This window comes from Varroa destructor, unplaced genomic scaffold, assembly GCF_002443255.2.
Source record: "Varroa destructor unplaced genomic scaffold, Vdes_3.0 BEIS01000001.1, whole genome shotgun sequence".
Lineage (NCBI taxonomy): Eukaryota > Metazoa > Arthropoda > Arachnida > Mesostigmata > Varroidae > Varroa > Varroa destructor.
This window is the reverse complement of record NW_019211454.1, coordinates 43,749,989-43,762,914: the sequence shown is the minus strand read 5'-3', so window position 1 is coordinate 43,762,914 and position 12,926 is coordinate 43,749,989. Positions and strand designations below refer to the sequence as shown.

Sequence of the window (12,926 nt, the reverse complement as noted above, 5' to 3'; positions counted from 1 at the left end):
CATCTCTCTGTGTGTCTCTATCTGTATTGGCGTTTGTTCTCTTGTTTGTCTGCATATAGAACGTATCATTTGGCACGCGAACAAAAAGCAAAGAGGGCACCGCGACGAAACGCCTATTACCGCCTTATTTATTTGCTCGAAATTATGTCGTCAAAAAATAACAGTTACACGTTATCGTAGATCGTTACTTGTACCATACGCACAGGCAGAGAGACGTAGGCGCCAGCACACTTTTTCTTATGAATGACCGACGTAGCACGTTTTCTGACGTATCCTAACGGCGCGTGTGCGTGTGCTAGTGTGTACACACATTAACATAGCAAGTAGTACAACGGTTAGACGTTAGCGTCGACTTCGGCCGACCTGCTGATCGCCGATTGAAGTGATGCGGATCTGAGAAAAATCGTGTCCACAATGTTGCCGGTAACCCTTGACGCTTTGAGCTCTAATCGCATTTTTGTGCGCAGGACCGAGCTCAATTCAACGAAAACAGGCAGACTTTCGTGTTCTTAGAAAATGACGTTAACCGTTATTTGCTCACCCATTAAAACATTTATCGCCGGAGCTATTTAGATACGTATCTAGTTAGCTCTCGAGAAGGTGAGAGACGAGAAAGAAACAGCCGGAAAGAACAAAGGAAAGTGAACGTGCGAGACAGATTCGGGGTAGCGTTTTTCGCGACGATTCTTTTCGTCACTATCGGCAGATGAAACACGCAGTGCAACAGGCAGCAGAGACAGAGCGAAGGCGAACCCATCGCAACAGACACAGGGTGTGTAGTAGAGGTGGTGGTCAATGGGCGAGGTGCGGAGCGCGCTGAGGTGCGGAGCGTGCTGAGGTGCTGCCGAATGCGGTTGGCACTTTTCGAAAAGGGGTGCACGTTGTAGTCGTCGTCGTCACTGCTGCCGCCGCCGCCGCCGACTGGCTTCGTGATAATAAATAGAACGTGGAATAATAGAAAATAAATATGGAACGAGTGGAGAGATGGTCGTTAATGTGATAACGGTTTCACTGCCGATAATCAACTAATATTTCCTGATGTCTACATTGACAAGGAGGCTATGGTCGCCGTTAGATAACACTGTAATAATAGCGGTCGCTCAACAGCACGACCGTATCATTATTATGGAATTTCCTAAGGTGGCCGTAACGCGTGAGTTTGACTACTACAGCGGGTCGTGGAGTTGTTTATAATCGGTAGACATATGTACTGTTTAGCCAGCAGTGTTTTCCGGCTTATAAAGCGATGCTTACATTTCTCAATGAAGTGTCTGATTAAGGGCTTGGCTTGGGCGGGTCGAGGAAGAAGGTGAGACATCGATTTAATTGTCGTCGCCTTCGTCACCGCTTCATCCATCAACGAAGAATTGCAGAAAGGACAAATTGGACTCGAAATCAAACATCTAGTAAAATCTAGAAATAAAAAAAGCTATTATTAGCCGTAGAGCTATTGCAGAGACGTACTGCTACGCCTTGGCATCGCGTCAGCAATACTGATAACTATAGCGATATGTCGATAATAGCCTGATTATAATGATACACTTTCTATCACAATGCCAAAGTGCGATAAGGATTAATAATAACTGAACTTATAATGGCAGCAGTAATTTTTGGTGTTCCGGCACCAGCAGCGACCTCTGACGGCCGGTTGAGCAGCTGTCATGTTAGCGAGTGATAGAATTATCTTTTGTGACGATTTTCTGTTGATTTTGAATTCACGCACGCACATACGGACGAACAGGCGTATCGAGCCTCTGTTGCCGCTGCTGTCATTGTGTTTCTTCGATCATTTCCGCAACCAAACGGTTTCTATTCATATCATCATCATCGTCGTCGTCGCCATCATACGGTCGTTGTCGTACGAGGCAGAATTAAGACGGGTGTGGGGCAGTTGATTTTGATGATGTCACGATCCAGAGACCATCAAACAGATCGGACTAGGGCATTTCATTGATGGCTACGTAATCATATGAAGCTGAAAACTGGTGTTTTTGTGTGATTATAAATATGATTATTTTTTGAGTTTATCGGACGACTGAAAAATGATACGTTTAAATAGAAGCGGACGAGATCTGTTCACATATAGTAGTGACAGGAAATATGTAACCCGTTTTATTATATTGTATTATAAATAGTTGACATTGTAGTTCAGTAGCGTTGTTTGTAAGGACATTGTTTAAAACACAAGGAAACTGCTACTAAGAGGAAGGAAAAAGAGGGGAACCCAATCCGGGTGTGTAAAATAGCTTGTAATAGCTAATAACTAAACGTATGGATTCATGGTCAAAAATAACGCACATTTTTTATAATAGGTGGGCTACATTGAGAGCACATCGATAATGATGCAAGTCCGCTATCGGCAAAACGCTGCGTTCTTCTTGTGTATTTTTTTTATATATATATATATATATATATATATATATATATATATATAGTGCGTTTAGTTAATCCACAACGAGTTTTAATGGTTTGCTCTCATTCATCAGATTTGTACTCATCATGAGAGTAGTTAGCTGAGGGTGGTCAACCAAACGTATTCAGTAATTTCGAAGGCGCGGTCCTGCTTGGGAACAATACTTCAGCTTTCGAAGTTATAATTTCAGAAAAGAGGAAACTACTGGTCTGACTTAGCTGAAAACAGCAAAAACGGAACTAATAGAAGTGTCGATTTTGAAGCCTTGCTTCAGATACCTAGCTTCCATCACCAAGCAAAATGTGTGTACGCCTGATTTCGAACGTAGACCACCTATTGAGCTCGCTGCTCCATCACGAAGAAAATGAAACAAACCTATTAGGCTTCATATGTACTATATAATAATGTAGATATGCCAAACGAATGGCTTCGATAACGTCCCCATGCAGTGCGTGTCGCCTTCGCCTAAAATCCAGGCATAGGCGTACTTCGTACTGGGAGTCAGCCGTCTAATGCTTGAACGTTTAAGTACCAAACAAAAAACACGGGCATCTTTTAAGCATTTCACAATACAAATATGAGAGAGCATTTGTGCAGCTCATACTGAAGAACAGTAATAAAATGGAGCGGAATCTTTATATTTATCAACAAGTTCCCTTTTTTGGCTCGACCGACACATATACATCCTTTCGTTGTATGTATCTCATTGCGTTATCAACTTTGATATCTCCCCGTTATATTTCAATTGTAAAGCTATATTTTAGGGACTAAATATCTTCTCTCTTAGATCAGTGTGACTTGTGGGTTTAAGCATTGTTTCTGAACGCGTGTTTACGGACCGTAATATATAATGTTGGTAATAGTTGTCATATCATTAGCACTGTTTTTATTTTTTTCACGGTAACTTTGCACTTATTAAATTATTTTATTAACATGAGCAAAATATGCGGAAAAAGGGAAACCTCAGCTTTGCCTTCATTGTCATTGTCTCTCATAGTATTTAGCATTCGATATGGTAAGCTATGATTACCCGTATTCAGTAATTTATGCAGAAACATGTTTTTCTTTACGTTCATTTAGCCACTACTCGTTACGTCGGTGCTTTTATCGACTGGAATATATTGTAGTTTATAAGTTTCAGGATAATCTGCGTTCAACCTAAGCGTTAAGATGTAAAAAGGCTTAACTTCGTATAATCGTCTTTTCAAACGGAATTCTGAGACAAAAATATTGATGTATATATAGTAATAAAAGAGAATGCAAGCTTGCCGAATAAAAAACTAAACAGGCAGAGACATATTCATACTTTCAGAATCTTTTTCTCTGCTATACATGTGCGTACATGTTACTTTCAATGTACGTGCTGAGTGCTACAAGAAAGCAAACTACATCAGCAGAGCGGGTGCATAACATACACTGATCGATAGAAAGAACCAGCTAGTTATTTCGTTACCCCTTGTTGTATTCACCATATGTGTACAATCAACATTCGTATACACATCTATCCTTCTAAACACAACGGAATCTGGGAGGCAGCAATGGCTCGCAATAATACACACGAAGCGGACCCCTGCATCTCCGCACGGACCCGCTGATAGACCCCGGCAGGCAACAGTTCTTGTCGTTGTTGTCCGTTATTGCCGCGGCTGCCGTCGTTGTTGTTGCGTACTTGGCCAGTGTGGTGGTCTGTCTGCGCGTTTGCGTTCGCGAGCGTGAGTCAGTCCGTTTGTCTATCAGCCCAACAGTCCATTCGGACCTTTCGTCTTCACGCGACGCTGTTGCAGAGGCGCTATCCAGCTATTGCTACAGCCAATGCGAACAACGGCGGGTGGGACAAAGCTGGTTCGCTGGTTGCCGTGTGTCAGTGCAATAGTGACCCGTTACAGGGCAGAGCTGCCGCCGCAAGGCATCGTGCATCATCCACGAACGGTCGTCACTGACGCCGCCGGCGCCATTTGAGCGTCAGCAACGGCAGCCATAACAACGACAGTAGCAATCGGCGCTGGTGCATAGCGAGAACTTCAGCGCAAGCTACAGCGACGGCGACGCTGGTCGGCTGGTGTCGCTGTTGGTGGTGGCTCCGTTCTTGCCTTCGTTCGACCGTCTATTGGAAAAAACGCCATCGTTTCCACTGCTGCTGTTGTTATTGCCACAGCGTAGTTACCCCGCTGCTGTTGTCGGAGGTGTCCGCCGAGCGTCAACGTTTTCCTGCAGCGCTGTCGCCCGACGACCAACCAGCGGCTAGCAAGTGGCAATCGGCCCTGCCCAGCCTGCTTCGGTTTGGCTTCACCGCTTTCTTAGCATTTTTCGATGGCGCTCTTCTTGCAACTGACTGACTGGCACATAGCGAACGTTCGTTCATCCGTCCGCTGGATAGCGGCGCACCAAGTTGGTACGCAGCAGCGAGAAAAAGAAAGAGACTATGAAGGTGGCAACGGTCGCGGCAGCGGCGGCAGCAAGCGACTTCGGTGTTGATAGTGGAAGCAGCGGCGGCGTAGCCGTTGGCGATTGAGCCAGTTAAGGCGGCCGCCGGGTTCTTGTTCCCTTGCCGGTCCGGGCTCAGCCGCGCCATCGGTGCGCCATTCTGCTGCCACTGCAGTTGCTGCTGGTGCCTCTGAGCGCTGCTGCGGAACTAGCGCGCGCGTAGTGTCCCCCATATAGCATATGGATAGCCGCCGGTGGAGCTTTAGCTGGCAGCCGTGTTCATCTCTAGCTCTGTCTTCTCGGCATTGCTACCAACCGCTGTACTGTCGGCCACAATAATGGGCCACAGTACCAACGAACCAAACAACTGCTATCCCTGCGCGCCACAGAACACATGATGCCAGGAAGGGCTCCACATACATATATATATGTAGTACAGTTGCTGTTCTGTCGGTCAGATAGTCCGTGGTCAGTGGGCTGCCGCTGTCGCTCTGGCAATGTGTGGCAAGCTGACTACCGTCAGTCGAGGCAGAGCTGCGAAAACTGACCGGGTGCTGAAGCGCGATCGCAGACCATATGTAGGCAGCTGGTGCCGAGTGCGTATATATAGTTATTGAGCTGTGAAAGTCCTTATAATGTCTGGCACAGCTAAAGCTACGTACCAGCCAGGACAATATGACCATCACACGATGACGTCGTACATTATCGTGCATGTATGTGTGTGTATGTAGAATTATGGAATTGGAAAGTGTTCGACTAGTAACTGTACTCGTAGAAATAACGTAACAGAACTGTATAGTAGTCTCGATCTTTATTGCCGAGTGGACCGATGTGCACGTTCGCGTTTTCTCGGCGTATCCACTCACGCCCAGTAAATATAAGTAAAGACGATGTTTATTTTGTAGGTGGACACTCAGAAATGCTATATAATGAACTATAATAAATACATTGTTCACACAGGTAACCAGAGACACTGAGCGACTCAATAGAGATGCAGTTCTTTGAATCCTCCTGTTCATTAGCACAGCTGCGGAGCTTCGACGACGAAAATAGCCATCGGACGACTGAATCCATCGCATGGCGGCTTCACAAATACCAATCGTCTCCGTTAGCCACCAGCCAGCTGACAGCAGTGCACTCAGTTACCCTAGACGGCGTAGTAACCTTATTCAAAATCTCATCTGGAAAATATGAACATCTTTGCTCATGAGAGGTGTTCGTACTTCGGAATTCAATACTCGATCTAAAGGAGATAGAGCAGGTTCGAAAACGATGTACTTATTTAAATCATCCGGTGAATACTGTAGACGGGGTCGCAAGAGAAAACAGTCAAGATCGATGATGGTTTTGCTAGATTTAGAGAACAGGTAAAGGTTGACGGCATTGTTTAATTTATTTAAAATATCCTATAAAACAATCATATTGCCGAACTATTGAGCAAACGTACTTGCCTATCTAGTGTACGCGCCTACAAACACGAACCATGTAATCACTGTTTCTCTATTAGTGGCTATAAAGCGGAGTCTTTTGTATGGTATTTAGTACGGTCTGTGAACTGAAGAGCATTGTGCTGTATTTTGTATTCTTCAAAACGTTCTATGTTGCGTCTATAAGGTTCATCGGTGGCAAGATTTGAACCATCGACCACAGGCTATAGAGGTTTTAGTTGTCCAAGCCAGCGAGATGATTCTTCCGTGTTCATATCGTCGGCGGGTTTCTTTTGTTTGATCTAATTTTGTTGATCTAACAAACAGCTGATCGCAGACATAAATCGAAAGGCGAAATGAAAATGTCCGTGACAGATGCTATGTCGGAACTCACACCAGCCTACCGGGAACATAAGTATTAAATGTAGTATCACTAAGACCACTATAAAGGTAAAGTATGTACACGCGCCTCGGGCAATTTCGACATTCGGTTCTCGTTGGGATTTTCTTTACAAATAAAGTCAAGTAGGAAAATTGTCTTTCTCATGTTAATGAGCAGGCCTTAACTTTACCTTAATGCAGCTCAAATAGAGTTCCCCCAAGCGACGGTACAACCAGTCACAAACCTCTGAACGAGCCGAGGCCATGTAGCGGAAATATGCCCGCGTTGAGAAAAATTGCTTATCATGGAAAAGGCGCTAGATGATTATTGCTATAAGAAACCCCCTATCAAGTTAGTTAAGTTTATAGAGACGGAAGCTATTCAAGAATTCACTTCGTTTCTCATCTCGCCGATAGCTACGTCATCGATTTCATCATCTGTACCTGCTAAAAGAAACAAAAAAAATCCAAATGGTGACGCCTTAACAAGCTAGCGAGGAAAGCCATTAATGCAATGTTAACAGTCGATCTTAGCACTGCCTTGTTCCAATAGCTAACTCTTCCGATCATGCGTTTAACCTGAGGGAAGTAAACGAACGTCAGAACCGAGGTAATCTAATAATCTTGCACTCAGATTCGATGCTACTTTACATTAGGACTACGGCTGAGTATCGTTCTCGTGATTCGATTTCAGTAGCAAAAAGTGGACCCACTCTTCGATCGGCCTAGGAAGCTACAAATGTCGATTTAAAAACTAATTTATGCTAAATGTCTACACGCAAGTTTCAAGATACATGGTTATCTGGTCGTTCTTTTAGATGTTGTGTGCAGTAGTTTTCACTGGTCTGTTTGCTGATGTCAGGCACTGAAGACCTCGTTTCTTTACAGTTATTATTTTTTTAGGGCATCTAGAAACGCACGCCTGTTGTTTATTCGGCAAGGTCCAACGTTTATATCACTTCAAGAGCTGTGTCAGTCTGGAGCACAGTCACATTCAAAAAACTAAGGTAACCGATTTGACCGATAGGGAAAATACGAGAGCCCAAGTTCTGTCTTCTAGAGGCCTAGTGTAATTCGTCCTGTTACGGACGTAACGCTAGCAAAAATTCATTTGCTCCATAGAATGTATATGTCTCGTAGGTTTGTCTTATTGGAATTAAGAATTGGGTTGATTTGCGGCTTGTGGCCATAACTATAAGGCCATAACTATAAGGGTTAAGGCTTCATAGAACGGGGCGCTTTTCGGCGAACAGATATAACGTATTGCCTTGTAACTATTTTAGCGAATTATGTAGCGATTAATGTTCATCATGACGGTTTTACATAAGCACATAGTTTATTTATAAATACACAAAGCACAAAATGGCGTCCACTATTGATGTTATCACAAACACCCTAGCCTAATACAAATCTATCAAAATCCTTTGGATTTTTATCCACGCTGCTAACACAGTTTGTGCCACCTGCCGAAACGAAAAGGGAATTTGATGACACAGAATGTGTGAGCCTTTCCTTTAGTCCACCTGTCTGTCCCGATAGGGAGCCTGACGCAGACTTACGGTACCTTTTTGTGACGAGCAGCGTTTTTTCCCGCAAAAACACTCTAAAAATCTCTACCAATATGTGTTTGGGAGCGAGGACCGAGGCATGAGGTTGTAACGTTGTTTTCACCCGTGGTGGAAGCTCTAGTATCTATCAAAAATTAATGAACTTTTTATAATAGATCTAGAAATAAGGCAAGGAGATAGAGTTTGTCTCGTAACTTCTTCTCAAAGGACTTCGCAAAGGTTTCAAAATGCTGTTTTTCGTAATATATTCCTCGCATATAATTTGCGAAACCTAAACATGCTTCGGATATTCTCTGCTCTGGTAAAAAGGTGAATTTCTTGGGTTCAATCTGCATGGCCCATCGTTGCAACGATCCCGCCTCAGCAATCCAGACCCGTAATGGCTCCGTGACGAGAAGGAGGAATGACGCTAGTCGTCGGTAATACTATCGAGTGATAAACAAAGCAATGGCGTAATGTCGAGATGGCCCATGAAAAAATTCCAGCATTCGTGACCCACATTGGACAGCAGCATGTTTGCAATAGCGCGGGCTCCTAAAGATGTTGTGGTGTGAACTTCGATCCTGATGGGTTGTAATCGGGGCAAGGTCATATAAATAAAAACCCGGACCTGGATAAGAGGGTGAATCTCAAAAAGCAAAACGACATTAATGGATGCAAGGCACTATAGGCAGTTCTATCCGGTCAAAACAAACAATTTAAATTGTTAGCTTCTAAAAGGAAGTTCGCCTATATAATTTGAACGATTAAGGCCAGTGGTAGAGATTGTAAAATTTCGTAAGTCCCCGAGTGCAGTGCGCCTATCCCTAACGTCGGTGGGGCGAGGATTTCTAAGACGTAATCCTTTTAATTGAATTTGTGACCGACTCCTGTTTAGTGCTTTTTTCTGGATGTCCAATTCTAAACGCTACGACAACTTAGGGTGCCTCCTATATTTGCCCTAAAAGAACGCTCCTTCTCGTCGCAAAGAGGCGATTCATAGTAAGCAGCGTAAATTTTGTATGTCGATTTCATTTGGATGCCGAACAAATACTTTTGACTGATATAATAGAAATAAATCTGAGTTGGACTGAAAATATGGCAATGAATCGTTTAGTTGTACCATGCAACAAATCAAATGATCTTAACCGTACGTGAATTGGTTATGGATTATCATGTGCCAACGGCACCGCCTCTGACCGGGAACCAGATAGCTTCGAGAGCGTTTTAAAGACTTCAAAGAAAACATTTTTAACCATTTTAAGCCGTACACAGAGGCTTTCAAGCGATTTAGTGCATCGCGGTCAATATAATAGCCTGGGCATCTAGAAAAGCTCCACATGCCCATCTAGCAGGTAGTTAGGTTAGCGATAATATTTGCATGAAGTCAGATGAACGAGACCCTGTACGGGGGCTGATGAAATCTATTCACGAGTAAGAAACAGTGCAAAATGAAAACAAGGGAACCAATTCAAAAAAACAGCACTCAAAATGACAGCGTTTCGTTCGATCAAGCTTTTCCATAATCGTGTAAAATCCGGTGCACCCAGAACTTCTCTAAGAATCATTTTTTCTGCTGCTAATTATAGCAAGCAAACGTTCGTATTGCAGCTGTCAGTTAAGGTTGTTGCTTTGAGCGATAATTAATGAACCAGAAGATCGCGTCTCTTTTTTGACGCATTTTACTTACGATACAACACGAAACAATGCGCTAGAAGAGTGGATACCTATGACACTGTTGAAATGCATCTGAAGCTCAGTATTTAAGGAAGGATCGTCTTTATAGTTGACATTACTGATAAGAAAACTTTATGCAAACTTTATTTAAGAAACTTTATGAAAGAACCCATAAGATATGCGTATTGCGCCCTTAGAAACAATAAGTTCTCGGCTCTAGTTTGCGACCAAGGACTTCGATGCCTAAGAAAAACGCCGATAAAGACATCTAAAAGGCGGTGCATGCAAGAGCTATTTTGCTTTAAATTAATGCTAAATCGGCTGTAGACAGATCGTATTCAACCGATGAAACTCGGAGTCCCGTGCACACTTATAGTCAGTGAGTTGTCGTTTAATGAAGGTCGATTTCCCACTAAAAGGGGTCGGCTTGTACCAATTCAGAAAACACCTGCTCATGTGCTCAATTTCCCACTTCTCACCTATAGATGTCCCTCTAAAAATTGGAAATATACCGCCATCATATAGGTGCACTAATCTCAATTCTGTGTCGGTAGTGCCTATATTAATATAGTACTAGACCACCGTTATGTATATGATCTCCTTCAGTATAATATGCCTCTTTGAGAATTGCATTGCTCACCCGTGAGTCTCTACAATTGAGAAGGCTATAATAAACGATCACGTAAATAATACGTCCCGTAACCATATACATGTACACCAATTCATACTATATATATATATATATATATATATATGTGTGTGTGTGTGTGTGTGTGTGTGTATACTTTTTCATAAATTTTTTCTATTTTCGTAAGCAAGGCAAACAGATTACTAGGCAAGTGTAGGGATTCTCTATTGCTGTTGTTGTTGTTCAGTTGATTGTAACCGGACAACGCGATCGAACGTTGTTGTTCTTGTTGACGGCAGCGATCTTTGTCGCCAGTTGTCTTGCCACTAGACAACGCCGCCGTCCTTGGCGTCCGCAACAGCATCGCGCCACAACGACCATTGCCACCATTACCAGCAGCACGACTAGTAGCTACAGCACGCCATTAGAACAGAAGACCGACAGCGGTATGAAATCCGTCTGTCTATCAATTGCAGAGACAGCAACGACTGGCGTGGCAGCCGTAGTCGTCGTGAGCCAGAAACAGCAACCAACAGCCGACAGCAACGGCTTCAGCGTCGGTTCAGCCGTCAGCTAGGGCATAAGGTGGAACGAACTGCCCAGAACCACGCAGTGCAAACATTTACAACAACAACAACACGAGGCGTCCATGCATTGTAGTCAGCAATCAAGCACGTGAGAGCAGCGGCCAGTGGCGGATATACGGCAAGCAAGGAAGCGAACAGCGCGACATGCAACAACGTGAAAGTCGACGACGTTAACTTGGCGCGGCGCGCGGCGATGGTCAGGGAGATACTAGCACTACTACACATACCGACAGCACAGCGACGGCCGAAGCGGCTATGGTGAGGACAATGGTGATGATGATACAGGAACAGTAACAACACGATAGCAACTAGCAGCTGTGGCTGACTTCAGCTCTGTGGTAACCCTGGTGCTGATGGTGCCAGCAGCAACAACGACCATTACGATCGCTTTGCTCACATCGCCATTTTGTTTTATTCTGGATGTGTAATCGTATGAGAAGTCATGGTAACATGAAGTGCATAGCGGTCGCCCCACAGTGACTGCTTGTCTAACTGCCCGACTTGGGGCTGCTGCCGTTGTTTATCGTGACGATAGCATAGTGCAATCCTCTTTTTCGCCCGCAGCAGCAGCAACGAACGACGTGAAGCAGCTGGAGCTAGTGCCCCTGCCGCAGATCATACCGCGGAGACGGCATTGGCTTTAGTAGCATTGTTTGTGGCTAGAAGATAGTGTTTCACAGTCTCGCAGTCAACCAGCTATGCCCCCTTGGTTATTCGGGTACGGTGACAGCGTGCTACAGACGTCTTATGACGATGGCGCTAAATGTGGCAGCAATATTGCTTCTGGTGTTGGTGAAAGAAGAGAATTTGCTGCCTAGTATTCGCCTATCTTTGACATACGGATCGGGCGGCGTCACTGCCAGCATGTCACAACAGTCGCTAACACTGTTTTTCGTCTAAAGTCCGAACAGTCAGTTTCGTACCCGTACGCGCATATACTTACTTACGCAAGGAAATACCGAGACTCCCGCAGCCATGGATACAAGCTAGTAGCATACAACATAAATAACGCACACACGTATTGGTACTACTCATCGTCGTAAACGATAGAGTACGCACATTTACCGTCGTCATGTCTTATGCCGCCCCCGCAACTGTCCGTACGACGACGCCAACAACGGGGTTTTTTGTTATCCATGATGAGTCAGGACGCCGTCGTATTTTCTAACAAATTGTAGATATATATATATATATATATAGAGAGAGAGAGAGAGAGAGAGAGAGAACGTCCGTCCCTGGTAGAATTCCCCTCCAGTTTAGGGGGAGTGAACGGTGCAACCCGGGCGCAGTGCAAGCCGGCCAGCCGATTAGCTGGGGGACAGCGTGGGTTCGCTGGGGTTGGCATTCGACTGGATACCGGTAAAAAAATGGGTCAAAGAGTTTGGCCATTTGACCAAGGAATGAAAATAGCAAGCTAGTGTCCAGATGGCAAGTAGGGCGTAAAGGTTTTTCCTAGGGGCTGCCCTTTAATGGCAGGAATTGAGAGTTCGAGCAACTTATCCGTGGCCAGCGTTCAAGGCAAAGGTGCTACACGGCTTTCTGTTAGGAGATTAGCAAGGAGATGAGGTCGTCCTCCCTGATGAACACATCCGAACTGAATAATAACTGATTTTATTTCTTTAAGAATAGGCCGGGCTAGGACCATGTGGAGGAAGCGGTTGTAGAGCACTTGCTTCTGCCAGGGGATTGCCAAGCTAAGCCAGGCATCTTTAATATGTATATAATGTACTGCGGATGTATCAGTAGGTCGTATTGAATTATTGTGCTTTCTACATTTCATCAACGTAAATGAGCAAAAGGGTTTGAGACTATTTCCGAAATTTAATTTGCCTACCTGTTTTT

General features: G+C 44.3%; 1 long non-coding RNA gene across 5 annotated transcripts in view; it reads left to right on the top strand.

Moving 5' to 3' along the window:
• The window catches only part of LOC111255452 (uncharacterized), a 57,103-nt gene that overhangs the window by 18,908 nt on the left and 25,269 nt on the right, over nt 1–12,926 (top strand). For 2 of the 5 annotated variants that reach the window (XR_015323452.1, XR_015323444.1), the window contains exons 1-2: nt 4,188–5,550; nt 5,798–6,204. This is a non-coding gene — a long non-coding RNA (uncharacterized LOC111255452). Of the gene's footprint in view, nt 1–4,187; nt 5,551–5,797; nt 6,205–12,926 lie in introns of those variants that run through there. The other 3 variants (XR_015323421.1, XR_015323441.1, XR_002675493.2) reach the window with 2 other exon arrangements.